We start from the raw sequence: 13542 nt of genomic DNA, 5'->3' as shown, positions 1-13542 counted from the left end.
GCTAGCCAAACAGCTTCCTGAGCAGCGGGCCAGACGCCACCTTTTGGATCGCCAATCCCGCTGCTGTACTTCCTCCACCTGTGACGGGAAGATGATTCACTCGCCTGCCAGACTGCATCGAGGGACGGTGTGTACCAGGGCGTACTCACTGCCAGCACAGACAGACACGGGGGGAGGGGGAAACCACCACCACCCTCTGCACCGCACTGTGACCTGCTCATGCAGCTGATAAAATAATGCGGCCTGTGAGCAGAGGCATCACGCTCTACCTGCTCAGGGTGTGACAATGCAACAATTCCAACGGAAGCACCGGGCCAAATGATTATGATATGGCAGACGGGAGGAAATACACGGGGAGAATGTTCAAATCAGCGGCGGTACACGTGAACGCACCAGCTGCTGCGGAAAAGCAATATGAGAATTATAGGTTCAATTGGATTCATTTCTTTCTCAACAGCAAATGTTTATGTAATTTTCAGGGTCTGTATTTTTAGCCGTAGAGCCCACGCTCCACCTGTTCTGGATTCCTCTCTCAATACACAAACAGCACACTTTCTATATTTTGAAAATGCAAAAATAAATGCTAGATAAAAACCAGGCAACACAGATTTCACCAGGAAGGATAAATGCTCAAAACCTCCCAAATAACATCAACAAGTCTATTTCTCTTGCATTATCAGCATACTTTATTTCTCTTGCTTTCTCATGATCTACAGTAAACAATATATAGCTGTGCATTTGTTCAATATGCTACTCGATAAGTTGCTTAATAGAATTAAGGACTGGTGCCAAACAATCAGGAGAAATTATTATATTGCAGCAATCTAATTAATAAGAAAAGCGAGGAGAGTTAAATTGGTTTGCAAATGATTTCGTTGGCACTGGGTATGATTGCGTTTATTCTGATCAGTGATAAAAACATTCGCAGTGTATCCCTGACTGGATTATTACCAAATATCAAATAGGAATCAAATTACAACACTACATCATGCCCTTAAATGGCTGCACATTCATAGAATGAATTAGACTTTCTTATTGAAAGACCATGAAGAAATGCCTGTGTGTAATTATAAAGGCCAAAGAGCTTGAGAAGTCTTAATGGAATGACTTGTGCAGAAGCCAAATTCATTTTTTTTTCCTTCTTGCCATTTCTAGGTGTTCATTATTCTGACCATGGAGAACATGCTGAGGGTCGCGCCACGTTGTAATTCCTAATTAACTGGGCAGCACAGAGATCTTGGTCTGCAGTGACCCTGCAGGACGGAGTCTCGGGGGATTCCTCTTACTAAGTTACTGTACCATGTGTCATTACTGAAAGATCTGGGTCATGGTCTGAAAAAAGACAACCTAAAGCCTCCTGCAGCTGGAAACACCTGTGGACTCTGGGGCTTATGGGTAACCACTGTTAGGGGATTGTGTTTATTCTGCCACCTATCTGTCAACCACCAGTAAGGAGGCGGAAAATTCCCGACTTCATAGCTAATCTCGGTTAAAGCTTCGTACCCATCAGTGGCATGTTGTTACACCGCCTCCCAGATTAGTCATGTGTACACTCGTACATATTGGGGCATTACCGTCATTGGTGGGGAACACAAAAGCTTCAGTGGTGAGTAAATGTCTCTGTTTGCTCAGGAGAGATCAGGCGTGCCCTCTGTGTTACAACATGGGCCACCTGCAGTCTGGGAAAAAGGTTTCTGCGGGGAATTAGAGGATTCTGATGAATGAACAAGACAGACATGAGTAACCCGGCCCAATATACTGCTTATCTACAAGCTTATGTTGCACAAAGGAGGCAGATAAGCTAAGACATGCCAGCACAGTGAGGGAATGGAGAGTGGAAATGAGCATGGGGGGGGGCGGGGGGTGGAGGAGGAAAACATACCCAGGTCAGGATCTACAGGAGCGCGGTCAGTTGCAACAGAGCCTGGATGCTTTGAATTGCCGCAGAACAATTAACCATTGACCAGAGAGACGCTGCATAGCTTGGGATCCATGTCATTCATGAGAGCAAGAACACAAAGCATGGAGTCATTACGAAGACCTCTACCTGCACCGGGCAGTGAATGCAACACTAATCAATGAGAAAAAAAGGTATTGCGGTTGAACTGGCAAGAATATATGTCTTTGATGTAGGTGGTCTGCATGAAGCATCACGTTGCAGCTATTACTCTGTTATCTATAATTATCAACTTTATTTACTATGGAATGGGTCGGTCCAATGAATTTAAACCCAAAATAAGGCATTTTTCCTTAACCTAACCGCTAAGTTGTGGCACCTCAACTGAACAAACTTAGGTCCTATATTGGCAAAGGCATACCTTTTTTTTTACTATAACTTTGACCTCTGTGTTTGAATTAGCAAACTGTAAAGTTTCATGAATATTTTAAAACCCATTTCCCGTGTCTCTGGGTATTTGGTATTGTCTGGTCAATTAAAAAGCCTCACTGAGTCCTGCATATTCCTGTCTGAGCACTTCACAATAAGCCACAAGTGACAAAATGGAACTTCAGTTGTCAAGTGCCATAAATCCATCCCTGCTGAATTACGCAATCATCCACAGCGCCAGGAACAAATCCCATTGACTTGATTCCTATTTAATTATTCTACTCGAAAATCCTTTCTGCTCACCCTTTTTCCTCTAAAATGAATTGCTTTACCCATTTAAAAACAATCTCTACCTATTTGAGAATTACATTTCCTCAACTTATCACAGTACTCTACTGCAGCCTTTATTTTATTTGAACCTGAGTGAATGTGGCACGCTACACAATGGGCTTTCACTGAGGTGAAGTAATTGCCTAAATGCAGCTTGACAGGGGAGGTTGATTCATTCGGGAGAAAACATTGGCTGTTGAGAAAAAGTGTTGACGGAGGAGCTGGAGACAGTAAGATGGAAAGAGGAAGAATGAAGAAAGTTTCCTCGGCCAAACAAAACACGACATATTTCTCTGAGAGACAAAGTGTTAAGTTAGGCTACTCTGCAGGCTGTCAATAACCGCGTTCATCATCGGGGCCAGCCGCAGTCTATATATTGATTAAACCATCCATCACTTAAACTCTACAAGACATTATTTCTAATTAAAAAGTAAGTCATAAATTGCAGCATTTATTGCCAGGCCGCGGATGTAAATAAAACTCAAGGGAGGGCGGAAACAGATTGCATCCCCTGTCCGCGCTTTAGAGCCACCGTAAAAAGGACAGACGGGTGTGATGGCACCTTTGGGATCCTCACATGCACACCGACAGCAGGGAGGAGCTCGCTGCTTCACCCATATAAACAGATGCAAATCAATAACTCCTCTGCTCGTGTTTTCATAAGACAGGCGCTTCCCCGCGGAGGGGCGAAGGAGCAAAACATGCATATGTAAGAGCAAATATGCAAATCACATTTTCATAAACCATCTGGGAATATGTAAAAAGGAACAGCGGCCAATGTACTTGAAAATGATGTATAATCATAAGAGGTCATGAAGGTGTATGAAAGTGCTCCATCACTAAACTGGGCTGGCTCGCAGGCTGGCAGACACAACAAGCACCCATTATCTACCTGTGTCTCCATTTTCCTCTGCTAAACAACAATTTCGCTGCCAAATATGCAGTCGCAGGGCATTATTTAATGATCCCTGTTGATAAAGAGGCCATTAGCACACCTACACTGCAGCCAAAGCTGTGACGGAGCAGAGCAAACACAGAACACACAGTTGGAGCAGACGCAGCTCCGAGTTGACAACTTCTGATTAACTCGACGTGCGCGCTGCTTGTCAGCCGCTGAACCCCCGACAGCCACTTGCAGAGTGGTAGCATGTGGGTTATTCTTTGACGGGCACAGGGGGATGTCTGATTTCACAGGTACTAGCCAAAAGGGAGGGAGGAAATGGAAGAGGAAAACGAAGAAAGGGCATGTCCCGGCCTCCTCAGCCTCCACAAAGGAAAGCATGTGCAATCATTATTCATCTGTCTCTGTCACTTCTCCTGGGCTCATGTTTTTCCATACCTGCCAGAATGAGAGGACCACACAAACCTTCTGAGTCATATTCAGTTACGAGCCAGACAGGTTCCTCGCCAAAGTGAAGGAAGTGGCCTTGGTGTTGTTGAGAGACAGAATCAGTGTCCAGGGGGGGGGGGGGGGGGGGGGGGGGTGGAGCGAGAACTAATGAGTGAGCTAAAAAGGACAAGATGGAGTGATCCTCTATAAAAAGACCAGCAGTAATCTCTTCCTCTCCTCTACCCTTAATGTCCTGAGAGATCTCGGGTTCCTCTGTAAAGCCTCTGCACATCAAACACGGCTGATGAGAGCCGCACACCTCGCTGCAGCTAAAGCCTTGGACAGGGTGCACACACGCAGTTCAAAAGAGACACCAAAGAGGAAAAACTCTGCAGGTTAGAGGCTCATCTCCCTGGACTTGAAACATTCCTGAAGCTTCCTCCAAATCAGTGTGCAGCTGCAAATGGAGATTTCCACTCATCATATCTCGAACACAATGCCTCGGAGCTCACATAGCATTGGTGTCTTTCAAATTAGGGCTGCTTTGGACTCTTCTGTCATGTCAGAGGATATCAGTGCAGCGTGAGCAGGATTTAATTGTCATCAACAGATCGTACTATTCGTTAACGTCGGCATAGATGGTCAGGGTGAGGAGGGGACACGGGAGGAAGAGGAAGATGCTGCTGGGCTGTCAGGATGTTGTTTTATTAAGACACACAAACTGTCAGGGCAGGTATCAGGAGAGCAGCCGGCCACATGACAACACTCTTGTCCTAACATCCTACAAACCCCGTCTCATCCTGAAATAGCTCCGTCCAAATTCACCGTATATTTCTCCGTCACACTTTGAGGGCACAGCATGAGGAAGAGTCTCTACATATCCAGCCTCGTGAAGCATTCACCTGCATCGCCCTCTGGGACTGAGGAGACGGTGACACTGGAATAACAATGTTCAGGCTTCACTGTCTTCTCTCTGACATCTAGTTACCACATTACACAATCCAGTTACTACTTACACTTGGATTTACTTCATGTGCGCACCAATGTTCGCTGTTTTCAGGCACAAGGCACCTTGTTGATGGAATGAACTGCACTTCAGTCTTGTTCTAGACTCTGTTTGTCTTTCAGAACAGTTACAGAAGAAAAAAGTGTATTTTTAAATAAACGTAATCATCACTATTATTATTAAAGGAATTACATTTTCCCACCTGTGTGTTAAATGTTTCAGCTACATTGTGTTTGTTTAGGTTAGCATGACTCTGTCCAAAGCTAATCTACCAGCACTTCAAAAACATGCTGACGTTTTTCTTTGCGGGGCTTAATTGGGAGATTTCCCTGGCAAACAGCAGAGATAATGCATTTCTTACTCTCCATCTTTTGCATGCATTAAACAACAGGTTAAAACCTATAACTGGTGGGCTGATTATGTTGTACATAAACATTCATTAAACAGACAAAGATGAGACAAACTCTTGGGAAAGAAAAGGTTAATTTCCCCAAACCTCTGTTAACTTTTAAATCATCTCCAGCTGAATGTGTACACTTGTGTGTGCGTGTGAAATCCTCTCTTAGCACTGCATATTAATATTCCTAAGTGAGATACACAATTTACAGGATTTAAAAATGCATGGCTGCATTTAACGACAATAATGCAGTTAATGCAGGGTCACTGAATACATGAATATTGCATTGGAGGAGGTGCAGAATGTTGAAGTGCGTCTCTATAAACATCACACTTAACAGCGTTCATGCACATTTAATTCACATGTACACATGCCTGCTGACATGTGCATGAATGTTAGTCTCCCTAAGCAGGTGGCCCCTCTGTATGAATGTGTGTGAATGCTGACTTGTATATGTAAAAGGAACGATGAGGGGTTGTAAAGACTGGAGAAGCAGTCTGATGACCATTTAAAACCACACACACACACATCTATATATTCCCCTCAACAACACTGGTTCCTTTACAGCCGCTCAAAACTAAGGACGTGAATGTCCCCGCGAACTCTCTGTCTTTTGGGACAAATGACCACCAACATGTCTGAGCAAGTATCCAACAGTTGTTAAGACAACAGTTTAGAGGGGCACATTGAAATAATTTGGTTATTTAGAGGGTTCTGCTGCCTTGTCCGGTCTCCCCAAGCCCGTCTAGTTTCCCCAGAAACAGCAACACAACAACAAAAGCTGCACAAAGTCAGGAACACTGCTGACAACGGCCAAAAAGACTTCACTCCCTCCCTCTCCATTCAAATGAAACGCTTTGCATCAAGCCCCGGCAGGATCTCACTGTGCAAACAGACTGCAGGGCTTTAAGATAACAGAACCAAACTCATGTCATCACAGGACATTATGGTCAAACTAACCTGAATGCCTGAGGCTGTGTGCAGCCAGGATGGGTATGCAAAGCATTCGGAGGAGGAGCTAAGGGTTAAGACACTCTGGATATTCAAAAAACATATCTTTCACATCTTAATTACGTCCTATCCTGCCTAATACTTTGATCCATAGTACCATATCAAAATATTGTGCTTGTAAATCCAGGAGTTTTCCTCCTCTCTGAAGTAGATTACACTTAATCTAAAGTGACCACACATTAAGCAAAACAAGGTGTGTCAAATGAAGGCAGTAACTCCATGCTGGGCTGCATTAGGATATTTATCATCAAAGCGATCCGCAGCTTTTAATTCATTTGACATCTTTCAGCCCTAATACAGTATCTGATTTCTGAGCAGCAGCGGTACACAGTCACACAGCGGGACATCTGCAGGGAAGCAGCGGGTGTTTCTGCAGAAAAAGAGAGCAAGGCCATTATGTCTGCAGCAGATTTACGCCTTGTATCGGAAAAGCACGAGCAAGCGCCACGCGCAGATATCGCCCGCTGCTCTCAATGTTATTCAGATGACAGCACTACTCTATTTTCACCTTGCAACTAATGTGACCATTACTCCTATGTCAGCAACATTTACTGTCCTTTCTTTGTGCAAGGGAATTGGGAAATTAATTCTAAAAACAGGGATAATCCTGTGATGTGTGTGTAGTTTCTGGGATTATAGTTCCCAATTACTCTCCTCTGAAATCTCCCGTCCCATCATATAGAGGATATGAGTCCCAGAGGCCTAATCAAAAAGGTGGTATGACACATATTCTCCCACCGCACTGGGTTTCATGCATTCATCTTGTTGCATAGTGTTGTAAAATAATATCAACAAGGGCTCGAGAGGGAAATATGAACATAATCTGCACTGCAGCGGGGAAGATGTTAGGAAAAGAGGAAAGTATTGAGTTAGATGTAGGGGAAACTGGATGGTGTGAGTGTTTGTTTGTGTGTGTGTGTTTGTGTGTGTGAGGGAGGGAGAGGAGGAGCCCACCAGTAAACTCAGGAGGGTAAACAATCTCCCTAATTGGATTCAATCCAGGCTCACCACAGGAGGCGGTGAGGCTAGTGGCTCCATTCAATGTGGAGGGAAGTGAGTGTGTGTGTGTGTGTGTGTGTGTGTGTGTGTGTATGTGTGTGTGTGTGTGTGTGTGTGTGTGTGTGTGTGTGTGTGTGTGTGTGTGTGTGTGTGTGTGTGTGTGTGTGTGTGTGTGTGTGTGTGTGTGTGTGTGTGTGTGTGTGTGTGTGTGTGTGTGTGTGTGTGTGTGTGTGTGTGTGTGGACAGGACGAGGAGAGGAGGGCGTCAGCTGGCATGTGAGAGAGGGAAAGGGGAAGAGGATAAGTGGCAGAGAGCAAACACAGGGCTGCAGAAGACAACAATGACAAACAGAGGAAAATAATCTTGGTGCGTGAAGGTGTCTGTGGTTATGAGGTGTGCGTGTGCGTGTGCGTGTGCGTGTGCGTGTGTGTGTGTGTGTGTACAAAGCAAGAGACTCGAGGTTTAGAGGAATGGCAGCCAGCTGTGCTTTTGCATGATTACACTGAAAACATCATTTGCATCAGGGAATTAAATCCAAACACGGATACGTATGGTTACCGACCAAAAACCCTCCTCATCGCTGGCGGCAGAAATTAAAAGGCTCAGAGTGATGTCCCACAGATTTGCATACTGAAAGGAGTACCTCTCATGAATCATTTTCATAAACATCCCATAGCACACAACGAAGAAGCCGCATGATTGGACCACATGAATGCCCTTCATTACTGCTCTGTGTCGAGGGGGGACATGTCCTCAGAAATGTTCATTAAAAATAAGTGACATACCTTGTTGTGAGACGGAGTTTGCTTCTTGAGTGTTCTCCGCACAATATCACATTCCAGATAGTCAAAGCATGCTCGATCCTGAAGGAAACAGAGAGGAAGATGGTTTGTTTCAGTAAAACATGAACAACAACATCAAAATCACATCTTGGATGAGCGCAATTTTCATAACGTAAGAGGTGTAATAGACAATAAAGGCAACATATGCGATGAAATCCCATGAATAAATGAAATGTTACGATGCTGCAGACTTTTGAAAACGTCTTTATATTTGCTCATTTTTATTCATTTGTGATACAAATGGGTAGAATGTTGCAAGAAATATATTTCTGTCCAATATCAGTCCATATGACAATTTCAATTCAAAGGTTTATTTTAAAATAAACTCCAGGGAGTGTGTGGGGGAGACTGGGAGAAACTCCCTCTGAATTGAGCTTTGGGATTGTACCCTTAGCAGACCATCTACATGCACACAAACCATAACACACGACAGTAGAGGGAATACCACCCAAAAGCAGAATAGGGCCTCTTTAAGACACAAACAAATTAGTGCAACTGACATATTGATGCAAGTAAAATGCAGGACAGTTCAGCAGGAAGTACTTTTAATGTCTGACATCATGACTTAAAGTTAACTTCCTGATTAACATAATTACTGAACAAGGCTTGTGCACAACCATGACACAAATCAATCTGTTTTTTTGAATATTCATATATGTTCATATGACATTTGCAATATTAGTAAAAATGTTCACGATAAGATATGTTTGCTTTGCGGCACAACATATCCCTACAAAAAAAGTGTCCATAAATAAGGAAATCATTCTGGCAGGAAGAACTTCTAATGTCTGCGATCATGACTTCGAGTCATCTTTAATGGACCTGTGCACAACCATGACATCAATCAACTCTGAAGAACTAAAAGATATATGACTTATCAATGCCAGAAGTCTTAGTAATCAAAGTGGCATCTCACACAAACACCATATTTTAGTCTGTTCTGGGTCTTCCAGCATTAAGTGGCATCTTCTCATAAATGTTTCAGCTGTTGTCTGCCTCTCAGTGGGCGATAGAGCGGCTGTATGAAGAGCTATTCAGGTCACATCAGCTTTCAATGGCTGATTTATTAGAGCCCAACAAGGGCTGCAGGACAAAGAGCCTGTTTTAAACTGCATTAACACTCTGCAGTAAATATCCCATGCAACATTAGCATTTTGATGACTGCCCCCCCTCGTCACCTTTAACATGCCTCGTTGTCCCACGCTCACATTTTACTCTCCTGCTCTGCCTCGTAGCCTTGGTATCATCTTTCTTTTTCATGTGCCACTTTCTCTCTTCCTCCTCATATTCAATATAAACCTTTGCTACTGCTCTGATGCCACTGTGCACAGGTTCACTTTAATTACGGCTGATTTAATGAGCTACATAAACGCAGGAACATTTAAATTGTATTGAGTGGAAATAAAATCGCACGTTTCTTCCACACCACCTTTGCTGAAAAACATGCCACCTCTCTCTCTTTCATTATTGTGATGCAAACTATCTTCACATGTTTATAATTAAATCTCAACTGCAATCATAACAGTGATGAGCAGCAGAGTAATTGATGCGTCCACAGAGCAGGTTAGGGTCATGAATAATAAGCCAACATTAAAAAGAATAATCAGTAGTGTTGTGTATACTATGCAAATTAACTAGATATTTTATTAGCAGAATTGGACAAATATGATTGTACTCTAACCTATCAGGGTTGCCTGTTAACATATTTTAGTAGCACTGGGCCATGCTTTAAAAATGAGCAAAAAGAGTCAAATAAATCGTCCAAATAATCTTGGCTTCTGAACAAGTGCGTCTTCAAATCTGCTCTTCATCATGTCTGATCAGATGTGAGACTGGCAGAAAGCCGGAGGTCGATTCAAACGAACCTCTGAAGCTCATTTTGGTCAACAGTGTTTGGAGAGGAACACACAGCATATTGCAACAACTAAAAGCACAAACTGTCACACAAACAGAGAGATAAGTCCACGCACAATAGAAAATACAAATCATATTCTGGGCAGTTCAATGTTTCATCATTTGGCCAAACCTAGTTTTCAGTAATCACAGCTATGGACAACATTTTATTTGTTACACATTGATATATTACAAAACCGATCTCCACTGCTTCTCTGACGGAGCAGGAACATATACATCTGTTATCTTCTTGTAACAATCTGTGTGGAAGTTATGGCGGCAGGTGAAGATTCCTAAATATCTTCAATGAGTTGAGGGCCAGAAAATGTAGACCATGCTCTCTAAGCCTCTCGGATGTTCATACCAGAGATACTCCGCTCTATTGAAGTCCTCGGTTAGGATGACCTGATGTGACACTGAGATATCGCGGGCACTGATGCTCGTTAATGACAGCAGAAATGTGGAGTTATTCAGGAATGTTTTGAGTTTCAATGCAACAACACAGCTGGGTTAGAGATCAACAATTTGGGGGAAATATCTGGTATTCATCTGAGAAATATTGCAATCAAAATAGTATTTACCTTCCATGAATTGAGCTAGAGGCCTTCATTTATGCTATCAACTATAATGTGAGTGAACAAAACATCATCCAAAACTTGAGAAAAATCTTTATATCATTGATTAAGTTTTTGTATGAAGACAACATCAACATGCTTCTAAAGGCCATTAAAAGTATTTTTCAAAAATCGTTTAATGTAAAAGGCTGCAGGCATGGACAAAACTGCCAGTATTACTTCAGACGTAAAGTGACGAGTTTTGTTGGATAACTCTGCCTCGTCTTTATCTGCAAGTAAATGACTCCCTTTTGCAGACATGTATAAAAAGGTAGTGTCTAAAGCAGCATTAACACAAAAACAATTGTTTGAAAAGTTTGCCTTTGGCCCTCTTCTCTACTTACTCTTCAGATGTTGCATCACAGTACTGTTCTCTGTTTTCTAAAATACAAAGTGATGAAACACAGGCTGGTTGTCCTGCTTTCCCTGCCATGAACTTCCACCCAAATTTGACTTCACACCCTGAAAGTGATTCACTGTGGCACCGTGTGCAAAGCACTGTATCTCTGAACTATTATTCTATTATTATTTGTACCTTTTGTGTTCAGATAAATGCTCAATTTGTACGATAAATGAATGCTGGAAATAATAATACATTACCTTTTTTCAATAGAACAAGCTACATGTTGCATTTTAGAAATATATTAGAAGCAGCAGAATGATATTCTTATCGCAATATTCAATGTCATCGCATCTTTGACTCATATTGTGCAGCTCTACAGGATGCCCACCCCATCTATTTGCAGTTTATTTAATTGTCTGCACTTGCCATCTGCTTCTCTGCAGCTGCTGGTTATCTAACTTCTGACTTCATGTTGTTTCAAGCTAATCGTGATGGAAAGTACAGGAGCCTGAATTTGACCAGGTGAAGAGAAACAGGGCAGGAGTGACAATAGTTTTCCTGCCTCAAGGCTAAAAAGTTGTGGGCATTCTTGAAATACATTAGCAGCTCTAGCACCAGCTTATCATTGTGTGTCCAAAAATCTGGTACGAGGAGACAAAAGACCAAACAGGAGCGAGGTGCATGCATGCAGCCACTGTATGACTGATCCGAGCCGACAGCCTGGTGTGTCTCTGTAAAAGCATTTACTGAGGCACAGCACCGCGGCCCGCCGAAAGCTCATCAAAGAGTGGCTTATTTTATCAGCCAAGTGGAAAATGTGCTGAGAAAGAGAGAGAGAGGCAATAGTGAGGAAGTCAGCGAGAGTAACTAAGCTATTGTGCCCAGCGCTGACCCAAACACCCGCGTTACAGTAGTCACGGCCGCTCACAACAAAAGCTGTAATCGGCAGAGCAGGGCTTTAAATTAAATGACCCGGCGAAGGTGACACTGTAACTGACAGCAGGCCTGTGTGAGTAGAGGCTAAAGGCACAGCAGATATGGCTAATGAGCAGAAAACGTATTGAAATGGAAGAATCTTTACAAGAGGAGGCGCCCTTGAATCAGTAACCTACATACTCCTGAGTGTAGTACTGTTATTCCACTACTTATTTCACAGATTACTCCAATGAGCTGCTCTCAGAGAGAAATAGCAGGCTGAATAAAGGCTGTCTTTGCACCCTTGGGTAAACTGCACTTCTAGTATAGCAAACCATAACTTTCAGCAAATGTACTATTACACACTGTAAGGAGAAATATGAATTTATTTTAAAAATCCACAGTGAACAACTCATCACTATGGTGACAGGGGCCAATGCGCTATAACAACCCACAACACTTCCATTCGGAGAATGGCGCTGCAGCTTCAGAGTTATACTGTTTCATAATTGCACGTCAGCTAGCTAGCTTACAGCAAATCTGCAATAATATCAAAAGGAATCATGAGATAACATTGCGAAAATAAGATAAAACTTACATTTTTGGTATGTTTCCAACAACTGTGTTGCACTGTACATCCCTGCATCAAAGTGTGAATACAAACAAGACCTCTGTTCATGTAAATGTAACACTAATTACTTTGCTCTGCTATTATCAGTTAAGTAATCAAAGCCAGTCAGGGCCTGTTCATTGAGAGGGAAGGGGAGGCTTTCCAATGAAAGTCAATGGGCAGCATTTATAATGCATGGGCAGCATCCTCACCCCCCAGGGTCACATTAAATTCAGGGAAGCAGATAACAATAGACTGGGGCTACTGGCACCTGCAGCGGGATAATGCATTCTTACATATTACTTCCTCATTCTTTAGTGTCAGTAGACTCTTCATTTTCTCACCGCACACTCCCGTAGATATTTTCCTTATATTTATTTCCATCTATCATATTTCCATGTTTTCCCAGAGTCCCCATTTCTCTCTCTTACTCTGTTTCGGCATACAAATGAGAAGCGTTGATAAGAGACACCAAACAATGCAGCTCTTACCCCTAAGACTACCCGATACAAGGGCCCTAGTTGGCCTTAATTGGAAAATGATGTAGCCAACGCATGTATTGTATGTATTCATGTTTTTGTCCATGTGTCTGTGTGGAAACATAAAAGAGAGAAGTGCTGAACACACACATGGTCTCCAGTATAATGTATTCAGCTAGGGTGGCACCTCAGTTAAATGTTTCATTGGTTGGTGTATGCAAGCTCATGTGTTTGAATATTTATGCAAATATCATGTTTTCTTCAAGATTGCTTCTAAAGCCAGGACCAGATTTCACATGATCTCACCTGGACATCCCGGCTCACAGTCACATTTTTTAAAAAGCTTTACGTCTACAGACCATAATACTAAATGCATGAAATGTGTCGTCAAAAACAAGCTGTCAAACGCTCTTGTGGAAATGTTCCCCTCTGCTGTTTACCTGCAGG

The 13542-nt window shown here is 42.7% G+C and overlaps 1 protein-coding gene across 1 annotated transcript in view; it reads right to left on the bottom strand.

The window, feature by feature from the left end:
• LOC117487960 (adhesion G protein-coupled receptor L3-like) overlaps positions 1-13542 on the bottom strand; it is a 181785-nt gene that overhangs the window by 145740 nt on the left and 22503 nt on the right. Inside the window, 1 exon segment of the mRNA XM_034136751.1 lies at positions 8185-8262. The gene's annotated coding sequence lies outside the window, so the exon portion shown is untranslated.

This window comes from Trematomus bernacchii, unplaced genomic scaffold, assembly GCF_902827165.1.
Source record: "Trematomus bernacchii unplaced genomic scaffold, fTreBer1.1, whole genome shotgun sequence".
Classification (NCBI taxonomy): Eukaryota; Metazoa; Chordata; class Actinopteri; order Perciformes; family Nototheniidae; genus Trematomus; species Trematomus bernacchii.
This window is presented reverse-complemented; position numbering and strand designations above follow the sequence as displayed.